Below are 12,096 nucleotides of genomic sequence, written 5' to 3'. Positions count from 1 at the left end.
CAAGGGATAAATCATGACAATCCAGGCCAAAGATGATGTCTCGTTTCCCTTGGCAAGGGTGCTTTAGCAATGGTATGTGCTATAATACTAAGGGTATAGCGGAGGGTTCTTCTAGGAGATTTCTGTGATCTTGAAAGAGAGATGTGAGGCTGGAGGGAGGCAAGATGGTAGAAGAGTAGGGGGCCTCATTTCATCTGATCCCTTGAATTTAGCTAGATAACTATCAAATGATTCTGAACACCTATGAATTCAACCTCAGATATAAGAAAAGAATTGCTAGAATTATACAAATAGAAACGCAACCACTTTTTGCAAGGTAGGAAGTGTGGAGAAGTGAACCTGAGGGAGTATTTTGGAAGATAAACGGCAGGGGGAGGGAGCCTCTGTAAGTCGGCTAATGGAAAGTGATATAGCCCTGGAGAGCAAAATCAGAACCTTTAGAAATCTGCTCCAGTGAGACATGTCCCTGCCTGAAAGGTGCTCAGGTGGTGAAGGGGGGCAGAATCCTAGGTGGGACAGTGCGGTCTCAGGATCCGCAAGGTCACAGAACAGGAGTGCCTGAGCCTGCAGAGTTCCCAAGCATTGGGGTGGGGAAATGAGTTAGGGTCAGCAAGCCCAGGAGGGGGCTATCAACTCCATTTGCCATAAACCGCAAACCCTGGCATGACTGGGAGACAGCTCTCCATGCAGGGGCCCTGCAAAGGACAAAAAAGCGGTGACCCTCCACCTTCTCCCCAGAGGGGTGGCATGGGAGTGTGCATGACCAGGTGATGGCTCTCCATGTGGGGGCCCTGCAAAGGACAGAAGCACTGTGACCCTCTGCCTTCCCCCAGGAGGATCAGTGTGGGTGTGAACTGCAGGAGTCTACAGAGTTTGGCACTCACAAAAGTGAAGACTGCTGTGGATTTACTGAAGGCAGGGGCCATGATCTTTCAGCCCTGGGGCTGGAGATCAGGGTATGGCCATTTTTATTTTCGATCCCCCTGCCTGTGCTCTCACCATATATCAAATAAAAGAATAAAATCTTTAAAAAGAAAGAAAGCAAGACCCATGCATATGCTCTCTACAAGAGACTCATTTTAGACCCAAAGACACCGCCAGATTGAAAGTGATGGGGTGGAGAACCATTTATCATGCTAATGGACCTCAAAAGAAAGCTGGAATAGCAATCCTCATATCAGACAAATTAGATTTTAAACGAAAGACTGTAGTAAGGGATGAAGAGGGACATTATATCATAATTAAGGGGTCTATCCAACAAGAAGATCTAACAATTATAAATATTTATGCTCCTAACTCAGGAGCAGCCAATTATATAAACCAATTAATAACAAAATTAAAGAAACACATTGATAATAATACAATAATAGTTGGGGACTTTAACACCACACTCATGGCAATGGACAGATCATCTAAGCAGAAGATCAACAAGGAAATAAGGGCTTTGAATGACACACTGGACCACATGGACTTTACAAATATATTCAGAGCATTCCATCTTAAAGCAACAGAATATATATTCTTCTCGAGTGCACATGAAACATTCTCCAGAATAGATCACATACTAGGTTACAAATCACGTCTCAACTGATACCAAAAGATTGGGACCATTTCCTGCATATATTCAGACCACAATGTTTTGAAACTTGAACTCAATCACAAGAGGAAATTTGGAAGGAACTCAAACACTTGGAGGTTAAAGAGCATCCTACTAAAGAATGAATGGGTCAACAAGGAAATTAAAGAAGAATTTAAAAAATTCATGGAAACAAATGAAAATGAAAACACAGCTGTTCAAAACCTTTGGGATGCAGCAAAGGCAGTCCTAAGAGGGAAATACAGAGCAATCCAAGTCTTCTTCAAAAAATTAGAAAAGTCTCAAATACACAAGCTAACCTTACATCTAATGGAGCTGGAGAAAGAAGAGCAACTAAAGCCTAAACCTGGCAGGAGAAGAGAAATAATAATAAAGATTAGAGCAGAAATCAATGAAATAGAAACCAGAACAACAGTAGAACAGATCAATGAAACTAGAAGAATTAATAAGATTGATAAACCCCTGGCCAGACTTACCAAAAAGAAAAGAGAAAGGACCCAAATTAATAAAATCATAAATGAAAGAGGAGAGATCACAACTAACATTGAAGAAATACAAACAGTTATAAGAACATATTATGAGCAACTATATGCCAACAGATTAGGCACTCGGAAGAAATGGATGTATTCCTGGAAATTTATAAACTACCAAAACTGAAACAAGAAGAAACAGAAAAACCTGAACAGACCCATAACCAGCAAGGTAACTGAAGCAGTAATCAAAAATCTCCCAACAAAGAAGAGTCCAGGGCCAGATGGCTTCCCAGGGGAATTCTACCAAACATTTAAAGAAGAATTAATACCTATCCTTCTGAAGCTGTTTCAAAAAATAGAAATGGAAGGAAAACTCCCAACCCCTTCTATGGGGCCAGCATTACCTTGATCCCAAAACCAGACAAAGACCCCATTGATAAAGGAGAATTACAGACCAATATCCCTGATGAACATACCTCAATATCATAAAAGCCATATACGAAAAGCCCATAGTGAATATCATTCTCAATGGGGAAAAACTGAGAGCATTTCCTCTAAGGTCAGGAACTTGACACATGCCCACTCTCATCACTGTTGTTCAACATAGTACTAGAAGTCCTAGCCTCAGCAATCAGACAACAAAAAGAAATAAAAGGCATCTGAATCAGCAAAGAAGAAGTCAAACTCTCACTCTTTGCAAATGACATGATACTTTATGTGGAAAACCCAAAAGACTCCACCTCAAAATTGCTAGAACTCATACAGCAATTCAGCAAAGTGGCAGGATATAAAATCAATGCACAGAAATCTGTTGCATTTCTATACACTAACAATGAGACATAAGAAAGAGAAATTAAGGAATCAATCCCATTTACAATTGCACCAAAAACCTTAAGATACCTAGGAATAAACCTAACCAAGGAGGTAAAGGATCTGTACTCTAAAAACTACAGAACACTTATGAAAGAAATTGAGGAAGACACAAAGAAATGGAAAAACATTCCATGCCCATGGATTGGAAAAATAAATATTTTTCAAATGTCTATGCTACCCAGAGCAATCTACACATTCTATGCAATCCCTATCAAAATACCATTGACATTTTTCACAGAGCTGGAACAAATAATCCTAAAATTTGTATGGAACCAGAAAAGACCCTGAGTAGCCAGAGGAATTTTGAAAAAGAAAACCAAAGCTGGGGGCATCACAATGCCAGATTTCAAGCTCTATTACAAAGCTATAATCATCAAGACAGTATGGTACTGGCACAAAAACAGACACATAGATCAATGGAACAGAATAGAGAGCCCGGAAATGGACCCTCAACTCTATGGTCAACTAACCTTCAACAAAACAGGAAAGTATCCAATGGGAAAAGGGACTGTCCCTTTAATAAATGGTGCTGGGAAAACTGGACAGCCACATGTAGAAGAATGAAACTGAACTATTTTCTTACACCAACACAAAGATAAACTGAAAACGGATGAAAGACCTAAATCTGAGATAGAAATCCATCAAAATCCTAGAGGAGAACACAGGCAGCAACTCTGTGACCTTGGCCATAGCAACTTCTTGCTAGACACATCTCCAAAGGCAAGGGAAACAAAAGCAAAAATGAACTATTGGGGCTTCATCAAGATAAAATCCTTCTGCACAACAAAGGAAACAGTCAACAAAACTAAAAGGCAACCTACAAAATGTGAGAAGATGTTTGCAAATGACATATCAGATAAAGAACTAGTATCCAAAAAAAAAAAAAGAACTAGTATCCAAGATCTATAAAGAACTTATCATACTCAACACCCAAAAAACAAATAATCCAGTCTAGAAATGGGCAGAAGACATGAACAGACATTTCTCCAAAGAAGACATACAAATGGCCAACAGACACATGAAAAAATGCTCCACATCACTTGGCATCAGGGAAATACAAATCAAAACCACAATGAGATACCACCTCACATGGTCAGAATGGCTAAAATTAACAAGTCAGGAAACAACACATGTTGGCAAGGATATGAAGAAAGGGGAACCCTCTTACACTGTTGGTGGGAATGCAAGCTGGTGCAGCCACTGTGGAAAATGGTATGGAGGTTCCTCAAGAAGTTAAAAATAGGGGTGCCTGAGTGGCTCAGTTGGTTAAGCGTCTGCCTTCGGCTCAGGTCATGATGCCAGGGTCCTGGCTTCGAGCCCCGCATTGGGCTCCCTGCTCAGCAGAGAGCCTGCTTCTCCCTCTCTCTCTGTCTCCCGGACTGTGCTCTCACTCTCTCTCTGTCAAATAAATAAATAAAATCTTAAAAAAAAAAAAAAAAGAAGTTAAAAATAGAGCTACCCTATGACCCAGCAATTGCACTACTAGGTATGTACCCCAAAGATATAAATGTAGTGATCCGAAGGGGCACCTGCACCCCAATGCTCATAGCAGCAATGTCCATAATAGCCAAACTGTGGAAAGAGTCGCGATGTCCATCGAAAGATGAATGGATAAAGAAGACGTGGTATATATATATACAATGGAGTATTAGTCAGCCATTAGAAAGGATGAATACTTACTATTTACATGGACATGGATGGAACTGGAGGGTATTATGCTGAGCAAAATAACTCAGAAAAAGACAATTATCATAGGGTTTCACTCATATGTGGAATATAAGAAATAGCACAGAGGATCATAGGGGAAGAGAGGGAAAACTGAATGGGAAGTCATCGGAGAGGGAAAAAAACATGAGAGACTCTTAACTATAGGAAACCAACTGAAATTTGCTGTAGGGGAGGTGGGTGGGAGGATGGGGTAACTGGGTGATGGGCATTAAGGAAGGCACGTGATATGACGAGCACTGAGTGTTATATACAACTGATAAATTATTGAACACTAAATCTGCCATATGTTGGCTAATTAAATTTAGATTTCAAAAAGAGAGAGATGTGAGAAAAAAAATAGATTTTCCCTGCCTATACCTTAGTGGGAGGATATATTGCTTAGAACTGTAGGGTCATCTTACAAGCATGAGAAGAAAACTTGAGAATCACAGAAATGCTAAGCTGGAGTCATGATGCCATTGAGTCACCGAGTAACCAATCATGGAACAATCCTACTCTGACTTTTCCAATGAGATAAAAATCTTAATGCTAAAGCCATTTTGAGTTGGGTTTTCAGCCAAATATATTCTACCTCATAACCTGTTACATTGCCCTCTTTTATTTTCTTCTTAGTACTTAACATTCTGTGTAATATCTGGTTTGTTTATTGCTTGTCTCCATCAATTAGAACATAAAAACATCAGGGACCTTCTCTTATTTGCTGCTGTACCTAAAGCATCTTAAATAGTACCTAGTATCTAGTCAATAGCCAATAATTATTAGTTAAACATGAATGAATGAACAATGCCTTGATTTCTCTCTTTCCCTCACTTCCAATCCTTCAGCAAGTCTATTGGTTCAACCTTCAAAATATATCCAAATTTGACTACTCTGACCATCCCTGGGGCTTTCATCAGTAAGTGTGCTGGTTGAAGTGTCTCACCCTCCTGTTTACCTAGTAATAATCTCTTTACTCCTCTTCCTGTTTTCGTTGATTCCATGTTTATTGAGGTGCATGCAGGGCACTGGGCTGCCCTCATGAACCTATAGTCTAGTGAGGGAGCTGGGTAATGAGTAATGACACAGGTCATTATTGCATAAGAAATAAGAGATGCAGAGGGTGGGTATGGTGGTGGGGCAGGTGGAAACCTGCAGTCCTCACTCCAACTGCACAGAAGACCAAGCAAAAGACAAGGAGCCACTCCTCTGTTTTCTGTGCGGGGTGGAGGTGGGGTTTATTTAGTATTAGGGTTGGGAGCATTTTCTTCGTGTATATAAGGAAAGATCAGGCAGATCCTTGCATATGTTCTTCCCCTCAAATGACATTAAAAACGAAAATAATCCTTCAGTCTAGAATGGGTACACTTGTCATACCTCTCCTCTCACATAATGAGGTGGGAGGGATCAGCCAGCCCCATCTGACAGATCAAGAAATTAAGACTCAGCAAGAAGCCACTTCCCTAGGGTTGTGCACCTCTTCAGCAGTAAGGCCACAAGTAGACCATACGCCTTTCACTCAGAAGCAGTTCACATTACAGCTCACTGAGCACCCAGCCCAAGTCTCCCCAGAATAGGGACTCAATAAACAGGAGTTATTCCCCCAACTCTGGGGTCCTCTGAGAGGCCTTCCTGTTAGAGATAGGGAAACTGAGAAGTAACTTGCAAAGAATAGCAGCAGAGAGGCTGACCTGCCCCAGGAGCTCTGATTCTAATCATAATTATGGCCAATAGTTATGGAGTACTTCCTATATGCTAAATCCTATTCCAAACCCCTTAACACATAGTATTTTTTTCCATCCCCCAGCAACCTTATAAGGTTATATGATACAAGTCTACAATTCCTTATCTTAATTTGGAAGCCCAAAAGACTGAAAACCAACAGTCTTTTCCTGTATTTGCTGCCCAAATGCTTCTGGTGGCAAAATTTGTCTTGAAGAGATGTGAGGCTCTTTAGATTACTTATAATGTTTTTTTTTTAATTTTATTTTATTATGTCATGTTAGTCACCACACATTACATCATTAGTTTTTGATGTAGTGTTCCATGATTCATTGTTTGTGTATAACACCCAGTGCTCCACGCAGAACGTGCCCTCTTTAATACCCATCACCAGGCTAACCCATCCTCCCACCCCCCTCCCCTCTAGGACCCTCAGTTTGTTTCTCAGAGTCCATAGTGTCTCATGGTTCGTCTCCCCGTCCGATTTTCCCCCCTTCATTTTTCCCTTCCTACTGTCTTTTTTTTTTAACATATAATGTATTATTTGTTTCAGAGGTACAGGTCTGTGATTCATCAGTCTTAGGTTACTTATAATGTTTTTTATTTATAAATTTTAAAAATCAGGAAAAAAGGTATGAATATCCATACATTTATTAGTTTACTATTGCTGTGTAACAATATTACTACAAACTTAGTGACTTAAACCAACAGACATTTACTATCTCTAAGTTTCTTTTCTTTTTTTTTAAGATTTTATTTATTTATTTGTCAGAAAGAGAGAGAAAGAGCAAGCGCACAAGCAGGGGGAACAGCAGGAGAGGGAGAAGCAGGCTCCCAGCTGAGCAAGGAGCCCAATGCGGGACTCAATCCCAGGACCCTGGGATCATGACCTGAGCCGAAGGCATCTGAGCCACCCAGGCATCCCTATCTCTAAGTCCAAACCAGGTCCTCTGCTTAGGGTCTCACAAGGCTTCAATCAAGGTGTTAGCTGGGGCTGCAGTCTCCCCTGGGTTCAAATGGGGAAAGATCCACTTCCAAGCTCACTCATGTTATTGGCAGAATTCAGTTCCTTGAGGTGATAGGACTGAGGGCTTCAGTTCGGTTTTTGTTTTTGTGTGTGTGTGTTTTGTTTTGTTTGCTGCCTGTCAGCCAGAGGCTGCCCTCAGCTCTTAGAGGCTGCCCATCCATATTCATTGCTGTGTGGCATCCCCTACCACGGTCATTTGCTTCCTCAAAGCCAGCAAGAATGAAGGGTAGGAGGAAGAAAGACTGAGACTCCAGCAAGATGGATACTACAATCGTATGTGACATAATCACATAATCATGTGCATATAATCACAGACATCCTATTATCTTTACCAAATTTTCAGTTAGAAGCAAGCACAAGTCTTGCCCATACTTGAAGGGACAGGATCACATAAGGGAGTGAACACCAGGAAGTGGGAATTGTGGGACCACTTTAAGAGTCTGTCCACCATAATATTTTCAATGCAGAAATATTAATGTTTGATTTGCCCTAGAGCCCCATGGGGGTGTCTCATGGTATCTGGTATTCACATCATGATAGCATTCTAAGACCCTGAAATTTAGAAATTCTCAGACACATTGTCCTCATGGATTTTGGATAAGATACTGTATTACTACCCCTATTTTACAAGTGAAGAAATTGAATTACCGAAGAGTTAAGTGACTCAGTCCAAGGAAAGCTCACTTCCATGTGTTTCTCCTCTACTCTCAATATTCCACTGCTATATAACTTCCTCAACTTATTATGGGGTTACATCCTGACAAAGCTATGGTGAGTTGAAAATGTCATGAGTCGAAGATGCATTTAATACACCTAACTTACCGAACATCATAGCTTGGCCGAGCCTGCCTTAAACATGCCCAGAACCCTTACGTTAGCCTATAGTTGGGCAAAATCATCTAACACAAAGCCTATTCTATAATAAAGTGTTGAATATCTATGTAATTTATTGAACACTGTGCTGAAAGTGAAAAACAGAATGGCTGGTTGTAAGTTTATCAGTTGTTTACCTTTGTAATCGTGGCTGACTGGGAGCTGTGGCCCATCGCCACTGTCCAGCATCACAAAAGAGATGGTGTCACATACTGCTAGCCTGGGAAAAGAACAAAATTCAAAACTTGAGGTACAGTTTCTACTGAATGCATATTGCTTTCACACCACCATAATGTCGAAAAATCATAAATTGAACCATTTTAAGTTGGGGACCATCTGTACACTACTTCATTTCTGACACCAGATGTCTGGGTTATCTACACATCAGGCAATTCTGCAGCACCAGCTGGGTGTCCTACAATTTAACTCAGTTCTGACACTATCTACCTGGAGACAGCACCAGATCCCACAGGTTAAAGGCTCACAAATCCCCTCCCACACTCACATCTGATGCCAATCACAAGTCCAGGTTGTCACCTATGCTTCTGACCTACTGGCTCTAAAATGGAAATTCCCGGGCGCCTGGGTGGCTCAGTTGGTTAAGCGACTGCCTTCGGCTCAGGTCATGATCCTGGAGTCCCAGGATCGAGTACCGCATCGGGCTCCCTGCTCAGTGGGAAGCCTGCTTCTCCCTCTGACCCTCCCCCCTCTCATGTGCTCTCTCTCTCTCATTCTCTCTGTCTCAAATAAATAAATAAAATCTTTAAAAAAAAAAAAAAAGGAAATTCCCATGAACCCCCTCTTGGGTTCAATTACTTTGGTAGAGCAGCTCACAGAACTCAGGAAAACATTTTACTTACTAGATTACCAATTTATCATAAAAGAATATAACTCAGAATAGCCAGATGTAAGAAACGCATAGGGTACGTTTTGGGAGAAGGAGCATGGAGCTTCCATGTTCTCTCTGGGTGCACCACCCTCCCCAAATCTCCATGTGTTCACCAATCCAGAAGCTCTCCAAACCTGTTCTTTTGAGTTTTTATGGAGGTTTCATATGCAGGCATGATTGGCTAAATCACTGGCCATTGGTGATTGATTTAACCTCCAGCCCCTCTCCCCTCCCGAGATGGAGGGTGGCATTGAAAGTTCCAACCTTCTAATCAGGTTAGTTCCCCTGGCAACTAGCCCCCATCCTTACGGGCTTTCCAAAAGTCACTGCATTAACATAAATTCAGGTGTGGTTGAAAGGGGCTTGTTATGAATAACATGACATATTCCTTTCACTTTTAAGGCTCTGGAGCTATTTCAGGAACCAAGGAGAAAAGACCAAATACTATAACAAACAAAAGCTGCTCCCATTGCTCTTAGGAAATTCCAAGAGTTTTAAGAGCTCTGTACCAGAAGCAAGATGAAGACCATATATATATACACACACACACACATGTGTGTGTGTGTATATATATGTATTTTATTATAAATCACAAACATATTTTATCTATATGTGTATATATGTATTGTATTATTATAAATCACAAACATATATATCAAATATATATTTTTATTATTATTATAAATCACAATATTACACTCACCTTAGACAAAAATAAGGGTTCAGACTCTGAGGGTAGAGCCCAAGCTCTTAGCCACATGCAGGCTCCATGGTTCTGAGATTTAAGAGTCTCAGGTTCTGAGACTCATCACCACCATGACAGCAACCCAGGATTAAAATCTTCAGAGTTCCAGGCATGAAGGTCCTATGAATGCACGTGCTGCTTACTACCACCACAGTTCTTCTCTTTCCCTGGGGCTCCTTCCACCTGCTTCTTCCGTCCTTCCAACTTTAGCAAGCACATTTTCTGCTTCAGAGCCTTTCTCTTCCATCTCCAGATCTCTGCATGGTTAGCTCCTTTTATGCTTCAAGTCTGTTAAATTAATTAAACAAGGAGGCCATTAGATTGAGGTGGCTCTAATGCTATAGTGGCCAACATGTGCAAACCAAAATCTAAGCCTATAAATGGCTCAAGGTTCCAATATCAAAACGCTAAGGATAACCAATCACAAAAAGCCAACTAGACTTCAATATATGGCCAATCAAATACTTTCCTTTCTCTGCTTCTGCACTTGGTGTATATAAGTCTTTCCCCTGAATTCTGTTGGCTCAGTGATCATAGCTACATTTGGTTTGGCAGCACCTAATTCCAATCAATTTTTGCTCGAATAAACTTAAAATTGTTTATCTTTTAACAAGTCTGAGCAAAAATGCTACAGCCTTAAAGATGTCTTCCTTGACCACCAGAGCAAAACTAATCCCTCTCTGTCTCTCCGCCTCCTTCTCCCTTTCTCCTTAGTACCCCTTTGTCCACCATCCTATCTTGTTCTTATAGTCCTTATCTCCACATATTTTTTTGTTTGTATGCTTGTTTTCTCACTCTCACACTAAAATGTAAACTCTAAGAGGACATGTTTATTTATTGATATATCCTGTCTGGCACATAATAGGCATTAAATACTTATTTGAATAACTGTTATTAATGGATTTTTAAAGTCTATCCAACAGAAATGCCAGGCATTTGATTCCACTGCACATGACCGATAAATGTGAGTTAGGAATTGCATAACTTTATAAAAATAAAAATAACCAATGAAGCTAACTAGAAAAAGACAGGGCTTAAGCTGTCATTGCTCAGGCTCTCAGAACCTTGATGAAAGACCACAATTGCCATCCCTCTCAGTTATAAAACTATAATAATTACTACTTTGGCTCAGACTGAGTTATTACTTTTTTTTTTTTTAAGATTTTATTTATTTATTTGACAGAGAGCGAAAGAGGGAACACAAGCAGGGGGATTGGGAGAGGGAGAAACAGGTCTCCTGCAGAGCAGGGAGCCCAATGAGAGGCTCGATCCCAGGACCCTGAGATCATGACCTGAGCCGAAGGCAGACGCTTAACAACTGAGCCACCCAGGCACCCCGCTGAGCTATTACTCTTATTAATTTTCAAAATGTTCATGATATTTAATTATTTTATCTAAAAACCAGTGGCTTATGAATTGGTTATTTTCCACTCTATCCTTCTCTACTTTGGGCTTTAAGAGGCTGATTTTTATGGACTGCACAAACTGGGATTTCTTTACCTCTAACTTCTGGGTGGGTTGAAACTCTAAGCAGAGGCACCAGGAAATCAAAAAGGGATGGAGAATGGGTTTAGAATATTTATTCTTCCAGGATCCCTCCCAGCTGGGTTGCCACAGGTGGACTATGTTCCTTTACTGACCCAAAAGCCATAGCTCCTTCTAGGTGGCCTCACCTACGGCCACTCTCTCCTGGTTTTGGTAACTGTTCCCTTCCCAGCTTTCAGGACTAGGAGAGGTAAGGGCTTCCTGCTATTGCTAGTCTAAGGGTATTAAACCACCCTTACCCCTGCTTTCCTTTAATTCTGCCCACACCTTTATAAACAGCCTCTTTATTAATATCTCCTTGCCTAACCTGTTTGAACTTGCCCAGCTATTTCCTGCAACAATCCTGAGTCATACATTTTATGCCTCAAATTAAATAAGGGTTTAATCAATGGAAAATTTTAACAATGCACAAGAATTCATGAGCATGGGCACTGTTTTTTCCAATTTGGAGTAAGACATGATATGAGATATAAAAAGAAATTAAATAAAAAGAACATGTGTTATTTTCACATTGAAACGAATTAAGGACATTCCCACTTGGAAATAACCCACACATAGTAGGATAATAGTCACTCATTTGGCTTCTCTTTATTCTGTTTGTTTTCAGCCCCCTTCAGAGTTATAACCTAAAGATTAGGTTTAGAAAAT

The 12,096-nt window shown here is 40.6% G+C and overlaps 1 long non-coding RNA gene across 2 annotated transcripts in view; it reads right to left on the bottom strand.

The window, feature by feature from the left end:
* LOC115939891 (uncharacterized) overlaps window positions 1-12,096 on the bottom strand; it is a 168,544-nt gene that overhangs the window by 150,536 nt on the left and 5,912 nt on the right. Inside the window, exons 3-4 of one of the 2 annotated variants that reach the window (XR_014145649.1) lie at window positions 9,862-10,191; window positions 8,407-8,489 (exon numbers count right to left, since the gene is read on the bottom strand). This is a non-coding gene — a long non-coding RNA (uncharacterized LOC115939891). Of the gene's footprint in view, window positions 1-8,406; window positions 8,490-9,847; window positions 10,192-12,096 lie in introns of both variants that reach the window. The other variant, XR_014145650.1, reaches the window with a different exon arrangement.

The sequence above is a fragment of the Leptonychotes weddellii genome, chromosome 5 (assembly GCF_054177405.1).
Source record: "Leptonychotes weddellii isolate Sample4059 chromosome 5, ASM5417740v2, whole genome shotgun sequence".
In the NCBI taxonomy this organism is placed as follows: domain Eukaryota; kingdom Metazoa; phylum Chordata; class Mammalia; order Carnivora; family Phocidae; genus Leptonychotes; species Leptonychotes weddellii.
This window is presented reverse-complemented; position numbering and strand designations above follow the sequence as displayed.